General features: G+C 33.3%; 1 protein-coding gene across 6 annotated transcripts in view; it reads left to right on the forward strand.

The window, feature by feature from the left end:
- The window catches only part of LOC129920296 (apoptosis-stimulating of p53 protein 2), a 428,395-nt gene that overhangs the window by 64,062 nt on the left and 347,925 nt on the right, over positions 1-16,408 (forward strand). The gene's annotated exons all lie outside the window — the stretch shown is intronic.

Raw genomic sequence — 16,408 nt, forward strand, 5'->3', positions numbered from 1 at the left:
AAAAAGTTTTGAGACAAATTTTAACTGTAATAAATTCTTGATTGGTTGTAAAAAAATCTTTCAAATCAAACGTAGTTTGGCAAAGATAAGGCCAGTTAAAGGACAAGAGAGTAAAAATCATAAAAACCGTGGTAACTCGAAAACGGGACAAAAACGAGAAAATTACCACTTAAGTTTTTCGACTTAAAATGACCTCAGGAATCCATGGTTTTCATTTGGGGCGGTGACTGTGGGACACCCTGTATAAAAAGTCTTGAAAATTTAAGCAACTTTAACTCTAAGAGCAAGTTCGTGCGACCCAGTCGCGTTTTTAATGAAACTTGTAAAAATAAATTAAAAATACATACATACATATAACATGAAGTACGCAATTCGAACTAAATTTTCGAAACGAAAATGTGATTTTTGAACTGGAGCTGCGCACAATTCATCTGAAATTCATTAATAAATTCTAGCTCGGCTTAGAGAGAATTTTGTATGGACGATAAGCTTGATCTGCTGACTATTCCTAAAGAACAACAAATTAAATTAATAGTAAAGATAAGGTAAATTAAAGGGGTGATTCTTGTGTATTTTCCATTGATAACACTTTTTGTTAATGCTCTACGATCTATAAGGCCCTCCTTGGTAGCTTTCGGTTGTTGCCCCCAAATGCGTGACGCCCTTCGCCCCCTCCTTGCTACGCCACCACATATATGTATACCTTGACCGATGAATTGAAGATTCGAGATACCAGTTCTGGATGGCAATTGTGTGTGATTCTCTTCTTATTTCATATTAGTTGTGCTCACTGTGCTGGACTGTTCTAGGCAGAAAAGTACAGATTTTTGCTTTCCATTGAGTTTTTTTGTCTGTGATGAACTTGTTCTTGCTTTTAAGTCAGATCAGGTAAGAACAGATTCGTGAGAAGTGCCAAAATCAAAGCTGTCATTGTTTGTTTTTGTTTTGATTTAATTGTGCGAATATTTCTCGGGTGTTGTTAGTCGTTTTTATAACTAAAAACAATAATTTTTAATTATATTTCCCGCAGTTAAAAACACAAAAAAATAGATAAAACTAATAACGAGAACCGATAAGCAAAAAATTCATATAATTTACAATTTGTTGTTAAGCTATTGCATAGATTTTAACGCAGGTCTGGGATGGGGTGCTACCCAAAAAATATAGTAACGAAAAATGAAACGAAAAATTATTACGCCGCAAACATGGATGGTTCACTAAACGTGTATGGTATGTGTGTACATGGTACGATACGAATGTACAATTGTACGAAGCTTGCATGTATCGAGACGAACGAGAGCAAGCAAGCGCTGTTTGTGTGAATGGTTTCTTTCTTTTGTTTTGTTTTCTCTTCCCATTCTTCTGTTTCTTGTTCAACTTGTTGTGATTTGTGAACGAGTAAAGGCCCCAACCCATAGAATCCGTTGCGTCCGTTCCGTCAATCCATCCGTTGAAGTTGAAGGATGGGACAGAAAGCGGTGACCCATAGAATACGTCGTATGACGGATTGCTTTTTGACAGCTCACTTCAAATTCCAAGGTGTGTTCGATATTTTATCGCTGAATGTGCACTAAGGAAGTTCTGAAGCAAGAAATTTTTAACTTTTATTGTTGTTCTTTTTTTTGATAAAATAAAATGCTCGACTAGATTTCATGTAGGTACTTGCTCTTCAGTTAAAAACAATTTTTATAACAAATTATGAGTTGTAGGTATGACTTTGGCACAGTCAAATTGAACTCTACAACAGAATTTGAGTATTTAATTGATATAATTTATGAGATATATCATTAAATGTTACTTTTATTACATTTTCTTCACAAATAAACAATTAAAGTTCACAATTCATAAAATCGGAGAAGAAAAGAACACAGTTCTTAGTTCTGAAATTCCCCGGCGTGCACTCAGAAACAGAAAATCGAACTGGTCTATTGTTGACAACCAATGTCAAAGGATACGACGGATGAAAAAGTAGAAAGTTGGGCTACTTCTTCCGTCATATCCATCCGTCTCCGTCCGATCCGTCGCTTATGGGTCGCTCCCCATAAGAACGTGTGTATTTTATCGAGCTGCCAGTTGAAAACTTCGACGGAACGGACGCAACGGATTCTATGGGTTGGGCCCTTAAAGCGTTGCGTTGCGATTGTAGAGAAAAGAGAAAAAGTATTCTTGTGTTTTCTTATTTTTTGGTCTGGAGAAGTTTATGACATGAGATTGTGTGTATGCATGTTTTCAAATGTGACCTTGTTGTTGTAGGTGTATGAATTGATAGGTAGATACAAAATCAGATCATTGGTTTTGTGTAGGGTAGGTAAACAAATTATAATTGCATAAGTTGACAAAAAATGCAAAGCAATAGCTTAACCGCGGCAGTCCTCGAGTGCCACAAGTCTTTTTTTTTTTATTTTGACAACTGACGTTTAAATGACTGTTCCAACTTGTTCTGACATTTCTCACGAAACTGTGCTGTCCTGTCATGTTCTGATCTAGAAAAATCCTCGGTGAACACAACTGTTTATAGGTTTAGATTTGTAGAATTATTTTTCAGATTTTTTTTTATTATCTCTCAGTTTGACATTTAACACTTTTAAATAAACGTATCTTAAATCATCGCTGGTAGCAACTTTGCAGATAGAGAGTTACTGTAGAACAATTTTTTTCTTAGAATATACCCAAGAATCATCCCTCAAAATCTTCTTATCTCATCCCGGGACACCCTGTATATCTACATATATGGGGGAGTGAGGGATAACAAAAAATTATAGGTATTTTTGGAAAGGTTTTTAAATATGTATCAGGTCATGTGTGGAATTCTTGAAGTCTGCAGTAGAGGCTTTAGAAATCAGAGTTCAGTTATATTGCAGTTTCTCAAATAATTATGGAATGGCTGATCATACCAAAGGATATATTCTCAAGCAAGGATATCAAATCTTTTTTTGCAGGCGTTTAAAAACTCACTTAAAAACTCATACTTTGAATGCAGATTGTGGACAGATGAATAAAATTTTCAAGACACAGACTTTTAACTGCTTTTTTAAATCCAGCACTGTCAGAAATTACCTAGGTAATAGGAAGGTTACCACCAACAACGGTGTGTACAATAATTGTTTGGCAATAGGTATTAACTGTTTTTGGGGAGGAATTGGTCCATGGTAGATGAACGGACGTTTACGTCCTCGTTGTCGTTCGTTGAAAGGGCTAGTCCAATTTCCTGATTTCACTTCTCATCTTCCTCCCATGATTGCCATTATTTTTCTTTCTCTTTTTTCGTTTTATTTTCTCGAAAAAAAGTAATTTTCATTTTTTATAAGCTTCTTTTTGTTCCGACTTTTGGCAGACGTTAGGTACGTACATATATACCTTCTCTTTTTTTGGTTTTTAATGTCATCGAATGTGATCGATGGTGAAGGTTTGAGCACTGTAGACAAATCGATAACAAGTTGGCTGAATTTATTTCGCTCATAATAACATCGATAGTTACGACAAAATTATTTTATTTCACACTATGTAGGTACCTTTTAAACATATCCACTAAGGTGATAGTTGATGACCGTTTTTGATTATGCAAGTATTGATACTTTGTGTAAAGTGATCGCACTAAGAAGAATTTTTATTAAAGTTTTATCAAAGCTCAATTAACTTCAGTGAAATATTAGGCCTAAAATAACTATGAAAATCATAAAAATAAAGTGCACGACTGGGTCGCACGAACTTGCTCTTAGAGTTAAAGTTGCTTAAATTTTTATGACTTTTTATATAGAAATTTGGAAAAAAAATAAAATTCGTTTTTTAAAAAAGTAAAATAAGATCTGAAATTAAATTGCCCTCCAAAACAAGTATGCAGTTTTGATTGATATATTAAGATGCATTTTTACAAAAAAATTTCAAAATCGTTAGAGCCGTTTTTTAAAAAACTAATTTTTTATAAATAATTTTTTGGAAAAAATTTTTAAAATAAAATTGGTATGCCATTTTGTAGAATCACTAATCAACATCTTAAAAACAAAATTTCAACAAAATTCAAAGTCCCGTTTTCGAAAATTTGATTTTTCAAAAAAAAATTTTCAAAATTTTTTAAAAATCCAAAAATTATTTTTTCAAAATTTTATTCTTGGCTTATATTGAAATTATATAAATGCTTCTTCACAAAAAGTTTTGTTGAAATCGAATAAACAGTTTCGAAGATAATCGGATTTGAAAAAAACGGTTCTATGGCAAGTACCGTTAATAATGATTTTCAAACAAAATTTTTTTCATTAAAAGATAGACCTTAACTTTAAACTAACATTTGAATTTTTTAAACAAAATCGTTAGAACCGTTTTCGAGATATTTCAATTTTACTAAAATCGGTATATGGCAAGTACCAAATTAATTCCAAAAACCTCTCTGGAGAGTCGCCAAATAACGCTACATACCAAGTTTGACATTAATCGGTCCATCCGTTTAGGCTGTAGCTCCTTATACAGACAGACTGACAGACTGGCAGACTGGCAGACTGACAGACTGACAGATTGACAGACTGACAGACTGACAGACTGACGGACTGACAGACTGACAGACTGACAGACTGACAGACTGACAGACTGACAGACTGACAGACTGACAGACTGACAGACTGACAGACTGACAGACTGACAGACTGACAGACTAACAGACTGACAGACTGACAGACTGACAGACTGACAGACTGACAGACTGACAGACTGACAGACTGACAGACTGACAGACTGACAGACTGACAGACTGTAAGACTGACAGACTGACAGACAGACAGACAGACAGACTGACAGACTGATAGACTGACAGACAGACAGACGGACTTCCGGGACCCACTTTTTTGGCATTCAATTCAATTTAGTTTATTGAACTTGTTATTTACAATTGACTTAAAATTAACTTATTTCTAAGATACATTGGTTGATATAAAATTTTGTTGGCACAGAAGGGGCCTAACCTTATACAATGACTAAGTTATAAAATATAAATAAATATTATACATGGATAAACTTAATTTAAAAAGTCTGCTGACTAGGTTGTCCTCGGGGTGTTCAGACCCGAGGACAACTGACAGACTGACAGACTGACAGACTGACAGACTGACAGACTGACAGACTGACAGACTAACAGACTGACAGACTGACAGACTGACAGACTGACAGACTGACAGACTGACAGACTGACAGACTGACAGACTGACAGACTGACAGACTGACAGACTGACAGACTGTAAGACTGACAGACTGACAGACAGACAGACAGACAGACAGACAGACTGACAGACTGATAGACTGACAGACAGACAGACGGACTTCCGGGACCCACTTTTTTGGCATTCAATTCAATTTAGTTTATTGAACTTGTTATTTACAATTGACTTAAAATTAACTTATTTCTAAGATACATTGGTTGATATAAAATTTTGTTGGCACAGAAGGGGCCTAACCTTATACAATGACTAAGTTATAAAATATAAATAAATATTATACATGGATAAACTTAATTTAAAAAGTCTGCTGACTAGGTTGTCCTCGGGGTGTTCAGACCCGGATGTCCAGTTGTGGGGTTGGTTGAGTTGGGTACTTTTTTGGCATTGTCTACCATCGTAATGTCATGGAAAAATGTTATCTCAATTTTTTTTTTGTACGAATGCATAACTTGATATACAGGGTGTCCCAAAAGTAATGGATCAAACGAAATATGCTGATAGGCCAACTTTAGGGCTCTCAGAGTTTGGTAACTTGTTCATCCCAAATCCTTACGGTTTTCGATTTAATGCAGTTTTTGTGAAATTTCGAAAAATCCCGACTTTGCAACAGTATTTTGCTTCCTCCGCTCATAATTAATTTTTGTTTTTTATAATTCTTTCACTAAAACATTGCCTAATAATAAGAAATAATTAATTAATCAAAATATTTTTCATTTCATACGCCATTTTGCTGCAAATTAATTAACATTTCCATGTTTTATAAAAACTCAATTTCTTTCTTTTATTTCAGAGCAACACCCTGAAAAAAATTTGTATGGTGTGGCACTGGTTTATTATTTTGAAAACTTGTCGTGCAGTTTTCAAAATTGTATAAAAGTTTCCAAAGTTGAAGTAAGAACTGAAGATATTACAATTTAAAAGCAACAAAACAGGGCTTTTCAGAGAAAGATAACAAAAAAAAAAAAACACATTTTCTCTACTATTGTTTGTTTATTTCTTTTTGAACAAAAGCCTCGATTTTTGTTTGTTATTTTGCTCTGAAAACATCTGTTTTTTTGCATTCAAATTGTAATATCTTTCGTTCTAATTTCAACTTTGGAAATGTTTATACATTTTTGAAAACTGCAATAACACGACAAGTTTTCAAAATAATAAACCAGTGCCACACCATACAAATTTTTTTCAGGGTGTTGCTCTGAAATAAAAGAAGAATTGAAAAAGAATTATCAAAATTGGGTCACTCACTCACAGGTAACGAACCTAAAAAAAAAATACAGATAAATTGAATACCTCCTCCTTTTTGGAAGTCGGTAAAAAAGAAATTTTAATATGGAAAGTAGGTAAGTCACTTTTTAGATTTTTATTATTAAAAAAACTATCGCAAAAAAATTGCGACAAATTCACGACTGTTAATTGCATCATTATATTTTTTTTTTATCAAAATTGGTAATGCTAACTTGACGGAAATGCTGTGATAATCAGCTTGAATAGAACAAAACTCCAGTTTTTGACTATTAACAGTCAACTATTTACTATATCACCTTGTCAAAAATGTCAATTCAGCCCCAGAACCAAGGTAATCTTGTTTCACCTTTAATATTGTGTTTATATTATTTCACGTATTCTTCTTCAAGAATAAATTGTTCATATTTCATTTCCGCCAGGCTTGGATCAAGACCCATTTATATGTATAAATTATAACTGCCCAAAGCTCAAACACTGTTATAGGAGGCGCAGGCAAAGTTAGATAGACAGTTAAAAATCACACATTTGTTTAAATCTTGACACTAATAAAATGGAGGAATGTCTATAACAATGTTCGATTTTCTTATAATCCAGTCTAGACTTGGAAATATTGAGCTTTAGCTGCGGCTTAAACACAGCACAGCGCACTCAACCAACTTTAAAACACGCAGTTGATTATGTCAACCTACGCGTTATATTATTGTTCGTGATGTCTTACGTTCCATCAGTTTCTCTTGAATGCGCGCCGCCCGCCCTACGCTGCCGTCTCCAGGTTAAATGATATAAATCTTTGCGTTAATAATTTTCTAGTTTACATTCAGTATTTTTGCTTTGCCTATGATAGATCTCATACAATAAATATGTCTATGTATTTGTATTTTCTAACTTATAGATCATACATAGATTCGGGATTCCGGGATACCGACCCATTTTTTTATCCCGAAAATCCCGGGATTATAGCTCTCCAATCCCGGGATTTTCGGGATTGGTGGCTAAATATTCGCATACAAAAAATGACACAATTCTGCAAAAATATGTAGAAAAGGAACATGGGAAATAACTTTCCTTATTACTTTATTGCAAAACAAGGAGGAATAGCCTTCAAAAATCGCTTATCGATCTGAATTACCCTATAAAGTTTAAAGAAACAGATTTGGATTTAATAAATTAGACTATTGAAGTACTGGCTCCAAAAAAATTAATAGTTGAATCTCTTTGCCGTTCTGATTCTAACTTGTGTACAGCTGGCTGGTGGTGTTCTTAAATTTCTTCTAGAGTCAAAAACTTCAACAATAACAAATTGAAGACAGCTTTAATTAATAGCTTGAGCTTGCGGCAGCGAGCCGAGTTCTCTGGTGTTCTGCCAAATAAAAAGTAATTTTCGCAAACTCAAGCCTAGAAATAAAAAATTTATTTTTGAGTCCTAACAAAATAAAATAAAGCAAATTACATCAAACGTGTGGGTGCTGTCAGTATTCAAGAAAATGAACCTTTTGCTGTTCCAAGCTGCGAAGAGCATCTTTCCTTGAAAGAAAAATTAAAAAATGAAATAAAAATAGTCTCAAAAACATAGGACCCCACCAAAATATAGAAGCAGCTGATGAAATGAGAGATGCTGCTTTTTGAAGACGGGATAAGAGGAAAATACTTAGAGCAGGCACATAAATAATTAATTAACGAGTGCTGAAACCGAGCTGCTTCAAGTTTTGGAACAAAATTTAGAAGCTGACTTGCAGACAAAACATCGGATGCTTTGCTTTTTATTCCATTTTATTATAAAAATAATTCCAAATGTGATTTATTAACACTAAATTGTTAATGTGTTATTTATTGTTAATTAAATATTTATTTATTATTTTAAGTACTTCTTAACTAAACTTCATTCAGTTTGTACTTTGTACACTGAATTAATTTTGAATTAATGTTTGGAGTATGTATATATTTTATTCCATTAGGAATATTTTTTAGTTTTTGTTAGCTATATTGTTTTTGTTTTACTTGTTTTGTTTGTTTTATACTTTGTTCGTTCAATAATAAAAAATAGTCCATAAAACTTGTTTTTTTGGCTCTCAAATTGAGTCTGAAAATATTTTTCAAATCCCGGGATTATCCCGGGATCCCGGGATTCAATTTTTCAAATCCCGAAATCCCGGGATCGGAAAATCATTCCGGGATTGCAATCTCTAATCATACAGTGCCGCTCACTTGAATAGCACACCTTTTTTTTTTAGTTATAAGTGCATATAATTCCTGTGTCTTAATACCAAAAATGATCAATATTTTACTATTTTGTATGTACCCTTATGCACTCTCTCTGTGAGCGAAATCATTCATTTTCAATGACCCGTTAGTTAAATTTTGCAATTTTTGCGGAACAACTATGAAAAAAGTGCTCCTATTCTGGCTCACTTGAATAGCACACCCGCGTTTTTTTTAGTTTTCGTGTGCAATAAAAGAAAGTAGAAATGCAGAAATGTTCTCCGATGTCCTTTAGTTATTTAAAGCTGATTTCAGTTTAAGTGGGTCCCACGAAATAATTGGTAGAGGAAGAAAAAGCGAAAATCATGAGTGTCCCCCGTTTATTCGCCAAAAAGGTAAAAAAATGCAACAAATCCGGAAATTTCTTTTCAATTTTTTGCGCAATGAGTCCAATTGTGAATAAAATATGAAAAGGTGAACAGTTAGTGCTGGTACTGCAGCTAGGGTTGCCAACTTTTTTAAGAAGGAATAGAGTATATTAGATTTCAGAGACGAAAAAAGACTACATTTGAAAAAAGAAGAGTACATACCATTTATTTCAAGTCTTGAAAATGTATTTTTGTTTTGCTTCTTACAGTATACATAACAATTTTTTGTTGTTTTTAAAATATGTGTATGACTAAACGTTCAAATTCAAAATTCATATACATTAAGAGCTCATTTTTGATCAATTTCAACGAAGCCCTATTCCTCTCCTCTCGCCACTACTTCATATTCAAGACCGAAAATACTCTCTCAGTGAATGCTAAAGTGGCAAGAACAAATAGAATATGGCTTACAATTTTTGCAGTTATCAAAATAATTCATCGAAATAAAAATATATAAGAAGGTTAACTCAATTTTAAATACCTTGATATTTTACAAGAAAAAATCTAATATTTTGAGGTCTTGAACAAAACAAAGTAAAATAGAGAACAAAATTTTAATTAAAAAAAAATAAAAATTTTAGTAAAAAATTAAATTTTAAGTTTGACTAAGAAATAAACACAAAACAAATAGGTCGTACTAAAACAACGACAAAAATTATAGTGTTTTGTACTCTCTAAATTACAATTGTTCAAATTTAGAAATTATAAGGTCGAATATTTTAAGCCTCGTTCTTTTTTTTCATTCAATTCTATCTTTAGAAATATGAAAGTTATCCACCAATTTGTAAACGTTAAAATGCTTATGTTTATATGGTGGTACAAGGTACACTCAGCCTTAAGTAAAAAAAGAGTATTTTGACGTACTCTATCAGAGTTATAGATTATACAAAAAGTAACAGCACTAACTGTTCACCTTTTATATTTTATTCACAACTGGACTCATTGCGCAAAAAAATTGAAAAGAAATTTCCGGGTTTGTTGCATTTTTTTACCTTTTTGGCGAGTAAACGGGGGACACTCATGATTTTCGCTTTTTCTTCCTCTACCAATTATTTCGTGGGACCCACTTAAACTGAAATCAGCTTTAAATAACTAAAAGACATCGGAGAACATTTCTGCATTTCTACTTTCTTTGATTTGCACACGAAAACTAAAAAAAACGCGGGTGTGCTATTCAAGTGAGCCAGAATAGGAGCACTTTTTTCATAGTTGTTTCGCAAAAATTGCAAAATTTAACTAACGGGTCATTGAAAATGAATGATTTCGCTCACAGAGAGAGTGCATAAGGGGACATACCAAATAGAAAAATATTGATCATTTTGGTATTAAGAGACAGGAATTATATGCACTTATACCTAAAAAAAAAGGTGTGCTATTCAAGTGAGCGGCACTGTATGCCCAATAGATTAGGTGTGTGTTTTTTTTTTTTTTTTGCTAAATTTTTCACCAAATTTAAATATTGAAAAGATTTATACACAGACACACGCACCAAGCTAAAGAAAAAAAAAAGAAGCAAATACTTTCACGAAATTCTATCCACAGCTGGATTAAGCTTCAATTCTTTTCGGAATCTCCGTTTTGTTTTTGTAATACATGTAAGCTCCAAATGCGGATTCTATACGTAGTTGGATTGATTGATTGATATTGGGGTGTAAGCTGTACTGGGACCTGTAAGATCTATTGTACCCCCCTTTTAAGTTTTATGATTTAGTACCTCATTTTATAGCTTCTCCTCTAACCTAATTCCTTTCATGAAATTGATTATTTGGGGTATTTTCAAAGAGTGCAATTTATCCTCTTCGACTTGGTAGCTACCCATGTGTTTAAATCTTTGGTGTATTAGTGCATTACAACTACCCATAATGTGATCTGGTGTTTCCTTTTTCGCTACAAAATCTACATGTTGCACTATTTAGTAAGCCCAAAATATGTAGGTGCCTTCTTAACTTACAGTGGCCCGTGAGGAGCCCAGTGATTAACCTGAGATTGTTCCTACTTAGACTGATACATGATTTGAAACGCTCTCGGTTGTAGTTCCCGAGGAGCATTTTCGCTTGTCTCAGTTTTGGTAGTTCTGCCCAGTTTTTTGCTCTCCTGGACTCCTCGTCTAGTTTTATTTTATTTTTAATGACATTTTCTCCTATTCCGCAATACGGTTCGGGTCCCATTAAAGGGGAATTTGCTCCCGTTTTTGCTAAGAAGTCCGCCTCCTCGTTTCCCTGGACACCAACGTGCCCAGTGGAGAGTGACTTTGTTTATTTTGCCAAGTTCATTAAGTTTTCCTATACACTCCAATACTAGCTTGGAGTTGATTTCGTAGGATTTAAGTGCTTTTAGGGCAACTTGACTATCAGACATAATGGCAATATTTTTGTTTCGGTGATTTAATTCGAGGTTTATCTCTGCGCATTTTACAATGGCATTTACCTCATCTTGAACGATACTTGGGGATTGACCCATAGGTACGGAGAGTTTGGTACTAGGCCCAAAGACGCCTGCCCCTGTACCTTCCGCTGTTCTCGACCTGTCTGTGTACCATTTAATAGTATTTTCTTTGAATGAGTAGTTGATAGATTCACCTACCCAATCTTTTTTACTACTGAGATGTATATTGTAGTTTTTCACAAAGTTATAATTTGTGACCATGGCATCTCTTGGAAAGTCAAGGAAGTTTTCTTCTGAGGATCTGGACAGGAATTCTCTTTCTCTGTTGCCTATGCATTTTCCAGTCCCAGTTCGTTCCTTGGCAAATCTCATGATAGCTCCCTTAGCTTAGCAGCACTTTCAATGAATAGGTGAAGTGGAGTTAAATCAAGAATAACCTCCATTGCTGCTGTAGGGCATGTTCTCATAGCCCCGGTGATGCAGACACATGCGAGTCTTTGCACTAGTTGTTGCAAGATCGGTTCTTTTGTGCCAAGCCACCGCACCATTGGTAATTATAAAAAAAATTTTAAATAATTGAAAATTTAAAAAATTTAAAATTTTAAAATTAAAAATTTAATATTTATTACAATTATATACAAATTTATTCCTCATATCTATGTTAATATAAGCTTTTGTCTAATATTTTGTATAATATTTATTTATGTAATTTATTATTTCAAATTTATTGTAAATCTTTTTGATACATCTTCTCTTTATATAATTTTATTTATTTAACTGAAATGTAATTTCCGGCAGACGGCAGCATTGTCTGTATTTCCAATAGAAAAAAAAATTGTAATTTATCTAATGAATAAAGGAAGAATCTAATCTAGGTAATTATAGGTCTTACCATCATGGTGTACATCCATCTTAGGATGTACCTATGGTTTGCAGCCCCATGAATTGCTTGCTAATCTTTTGCAAATCATTAAGGCTTTCGTAGCTTTACCAGTGGTTATTTCTACGTGTTTGTTCCAGAGGAGTTTACTGTCTAGTGTGATACCTAGATACTTAACCTCCTTTTGTGTTTCTATTACTTCTCCAGCTAACCGTATAGGTTTCATACGGGGAAGAAGTCTTTTTTTGGTAAATGGTATAATAGTTGTCTTGGTAGGATTGATGTTAAGTCCAGCTGATAGACACCATTTCCGAATGTTTTTCAATCCTCCTTGAATAATATCGCAAAGAGTTTCTTCAAACTTCCCACTGGCTATTATTACTATGTCATCGGCAAAACCGAGACATCGTATACCTAAGGAAGTTAGATTTTCTAGTAGTTCATCAACAACAATACTCCAAAGCAAGGGTGAAAGGACCCCCGCCCTGAGGACAGCCTCTTGTTGTGATGATAGTTTGTACATTAAGACCTGCCCTTACCTCAGCTGTTCTTGTGCTCAGCATTTCATTGATCCATCTCACTACAGTGATAGGAACTTTTTTCCTTTCAAGAGCTTTGTTTACAGCGACATGAGAGGTGTTATCAAATACTCCCTCTATGTCTAGAAAAGCACATAGGGCTGTTTCTTTTGCATCCAAAGCTCTTTGTATGGAATTTGTTAGCTTGAAAAGGGAGCTAGATTTTCCTGCCCTGTGAGCGTGCTGGCGATGGTTAAGTGGCATATTTATTAAAACTTCTGATCTCCAAAGTCTTAAGTAGAAATGATGTCAGGCTAATTGGCCTGAATGACTTTGGATGGGTAGTATCTTTTTTCCCAGTTTTGGGAATAAAAATTACTTTAGCTCTTCTCCACAGGCTTGGTACATGCCCAAGTGCCATGCTACTACGAAGTATGCTAATAATGTACGACATCAGGTCTTCCGGCCCTTTTTGAAGTAGAGCAGGGAAGATACCATCGACACCTGGTGACTTAAAAGGTTGAAAGGTGTTTATCGCCCAGTCAATTCTTTTGCCTGAACAGATAGCTGTAGCTAACTTCCAGTCTGTTTTGTTAGGTTTGAAAGGTGTACTTTCTATAACATTTCCTGTCATTGGAAGCGAGCCTGGGAAGTGAGTGTTAAGAAACAGAGTCGACCTTTGTTTTTCATTTTCAGTAAAGCTACCATCATTGTATCTAAGCGCTAGCGACTTTATGGTTTTGTCTTTCGCTAGAGCCTTTTGTAGTCTCGCAGTAGTTGGAGCTTACATACAAAAAAACACAGTGATAATATAAAGAATGATGAATGATGCTGGCAAAGGGCAAGCTATCAAAAATTTACACTTTGCAGTTGGTACCTATATAACGGCTTAAAAGCAAAACAAAAACCACCGAGGTGTACCTACCTCTCAGAAGCGAACAGGTCAACAAGATGTTATGAATTGACTGTATTGATATGTTAATGCTTCACAACTGGATTTTTTTTAACACCAGCTATTCTAATGAGGCTGGAATTTTATGGATAGATAGTTAGATAAATTCTTTATTTGTTTTTTTTTTTATCATAAGATTTTACAATATTATTTCCTAAGAATAAGGATATGACAATGACTTGCCTGAATTGACATTTCATAAGTGATAAAAAAATACAAATTAAAAATAAAATGTAAAAAAAATTGCAATTTATAAAATAATACATTTTTTTAATGTTTGAATTTACTCAAAGAAAAGTTTGAACAATTTTTACGTGATTTGAAACACAAAATTACAATTTATAAAAATAATACAATTTTATGAATATTTACTAAAAGAAAAGTTTTAAAATTTTTACTCGATTTGAAACACAAAAGAAAAAAAAATGTTTATGATTTGCAACATTAATTTATTAAGTGAAACTGTTCCGGTAGCTAAGAGCTTGTTGACAAAATTTAATACGTTTAGCCAACCTAGTGCTTTTTGTACCTATTGTTAGAACACTTTTCCGAAAGTACCTATGTATATAACTGACGAATTTCTTGTAAATATGGCAAATAGCCAAAAAGTAGTAGATATCTTCGATTTCTCTTTTGTTACACAGATCACAAATCACTTCGATGTGGTATAAAGTTTAAGAATAAAATTTCGACTCTGGCTTTGAAAATAATACTTATTTGAGCAACTAAGTAATCATTCCTTAAGTAGTTCATGTCTGAATGCAATTGATGATTTAAGTTTCTATAAAAATTCTGGCTGGAATTTTATACAAAATTGACTAATTTGATTAAATAAAAAAAATTAAAATTTTTACTTTTTGTTCATAATTTAATTTGTCCAATTTTTTTAGGACAAAGAAGGTTGGATGTGAAATTAAACATTCAAGACAGAAATTGTGTAGTAATGTTTGATACCTGTTTAATGAATTTAAGTTGCTGATGCCTATTATTTTGTTTGTGTAGATCTACTACATAGCAACCAATTTTTCTGCTCTGATCACAGCTGCAAAAAACCCCTTCTCACCTCGCTAAACATTAAAACTAGAAGTTGTTAAATGTTCGTTAATTTATCGTAATTCAATCCCATCACCACATATTTTTTGCAAAATGAATAACTTTTCCTTCCATAGAATATAGAGGCAGTTTGGAAATCCCAACAACTATAGCTAACCCAAGATATCTTTCAGCATAGTCTATAGACCAAGGTTCTCCTGTTGTACATTATCATGCAACGTGGCTAGTGATGGGCAAATGCCCGGTATATACCATTTGTGGGTTTATACCCTGGGTATATACCGGGTATTTACCAAAACGAGGGTAAATACGGGTATTTATTTATAATCGCTACAAATTCGATTGTTTGTCATTAGGGCCCTGTTTCAGAGCTACTACATCAACTACATCAGCTACATCAGCAACCTCAAAAGCCAATAGTTGAAACCGATTGAAATTCGGGAAATATTTCTTATTGTTTAAATAGTGTAAATGTTCAAAAAATGCTTCGTGAAGTCCAACAGGCCTCCGCAATTAATGTTTAAAGTCATTTATGTAGCTGATGTAAACAATGTATTAAGCTCTGAAATAGGCTCCTTATATTATATAAACATGACAGGGCACACTTGTTCGGTCTTCTTGATTGAGGTTATTTTGTTGTGTTAAATTTTGGAGGAAAAAACAATTAATTTTTTTGTTCACCCACGTTTATTAGTGTTTGTTTTTCAAAAACGGATGTATAGTTTTAAATGATATTTTCAGAGTTATGAGCAAGAAAAATGTAATTTAAGTAAAATCCGCTTAGATTGAAACGGCTTGAAAACGGCTCTATTTTAAAAAAAGTTTTATTTAATTAAAGAAAAAGAAATAAGGAAAACATTAACGGATCAAAAGAAAATTTCCAAAATTTTAAACAAGATAAAGCTCAAACTTTCTAGTTTTGAGAAATCATGATGAATTGTTTTCAAGCTAGATGTTCGGCTCAATCCTATTAAATCAAAAAAAAAAAAGAAAATTGGAAATTTTTCCGTTTTTTTTTGTCTAAAAACTTGGAAAAAATCTTTCCAGCTTAACCACAATATGGATCGGATAACTTGTTTATCCAGCTTAAATTTTCTTTTTTAAAGTTTGATTTCGACGCTGAGATATCGAATTTAAAACGGGAAAGGATCTATTTTACTTTAGAACAATAAATCAGCATCCGTTGATTGCACAAGAAAAGGAGTGTTTTGAAATCTTCAATAAGTTTCCCACAAAAACTTAGTGGGTTTTAAAAAAAAATATTTTTTTTTGCAATTTATGGAAAAATCAAGAAAAAAAAATGTGCTTTTTGTTGCTATGGGATAATCAGGCGCTAACTTATATCAAATGGTTAGATCAAAAAGCATAGAGCGCATTTTGGTTGTGTGTAGTTTCATTAATAAGTTTGAACAAAGCGCGCTTTACTTTTTTAAGACTAACCATTTGACATAAACTAACAAAATTATTTTATAGTTTTTAATGCGTGATAAAAGCGTTGTTTTTAAAATTATATATTTTACTTTTTATTCTTATCATTATTGAAG

This window comes from Episyrphus balteatus, chromosome 4 (genome assembly GCF_945859705.1).
Source record: "Episyrphus balteatus chromosome 4, idEpiBalt1.1, whole genome shotgun sequence".
In the NCBI taxonomy this organism is placed as follows: domain Eukaryota; kingdom Metazoa; phylum Arthropoda; class Insecta; order Diptera; family Syrphidae; genus Episyrphus; species Episyrphus balteatus.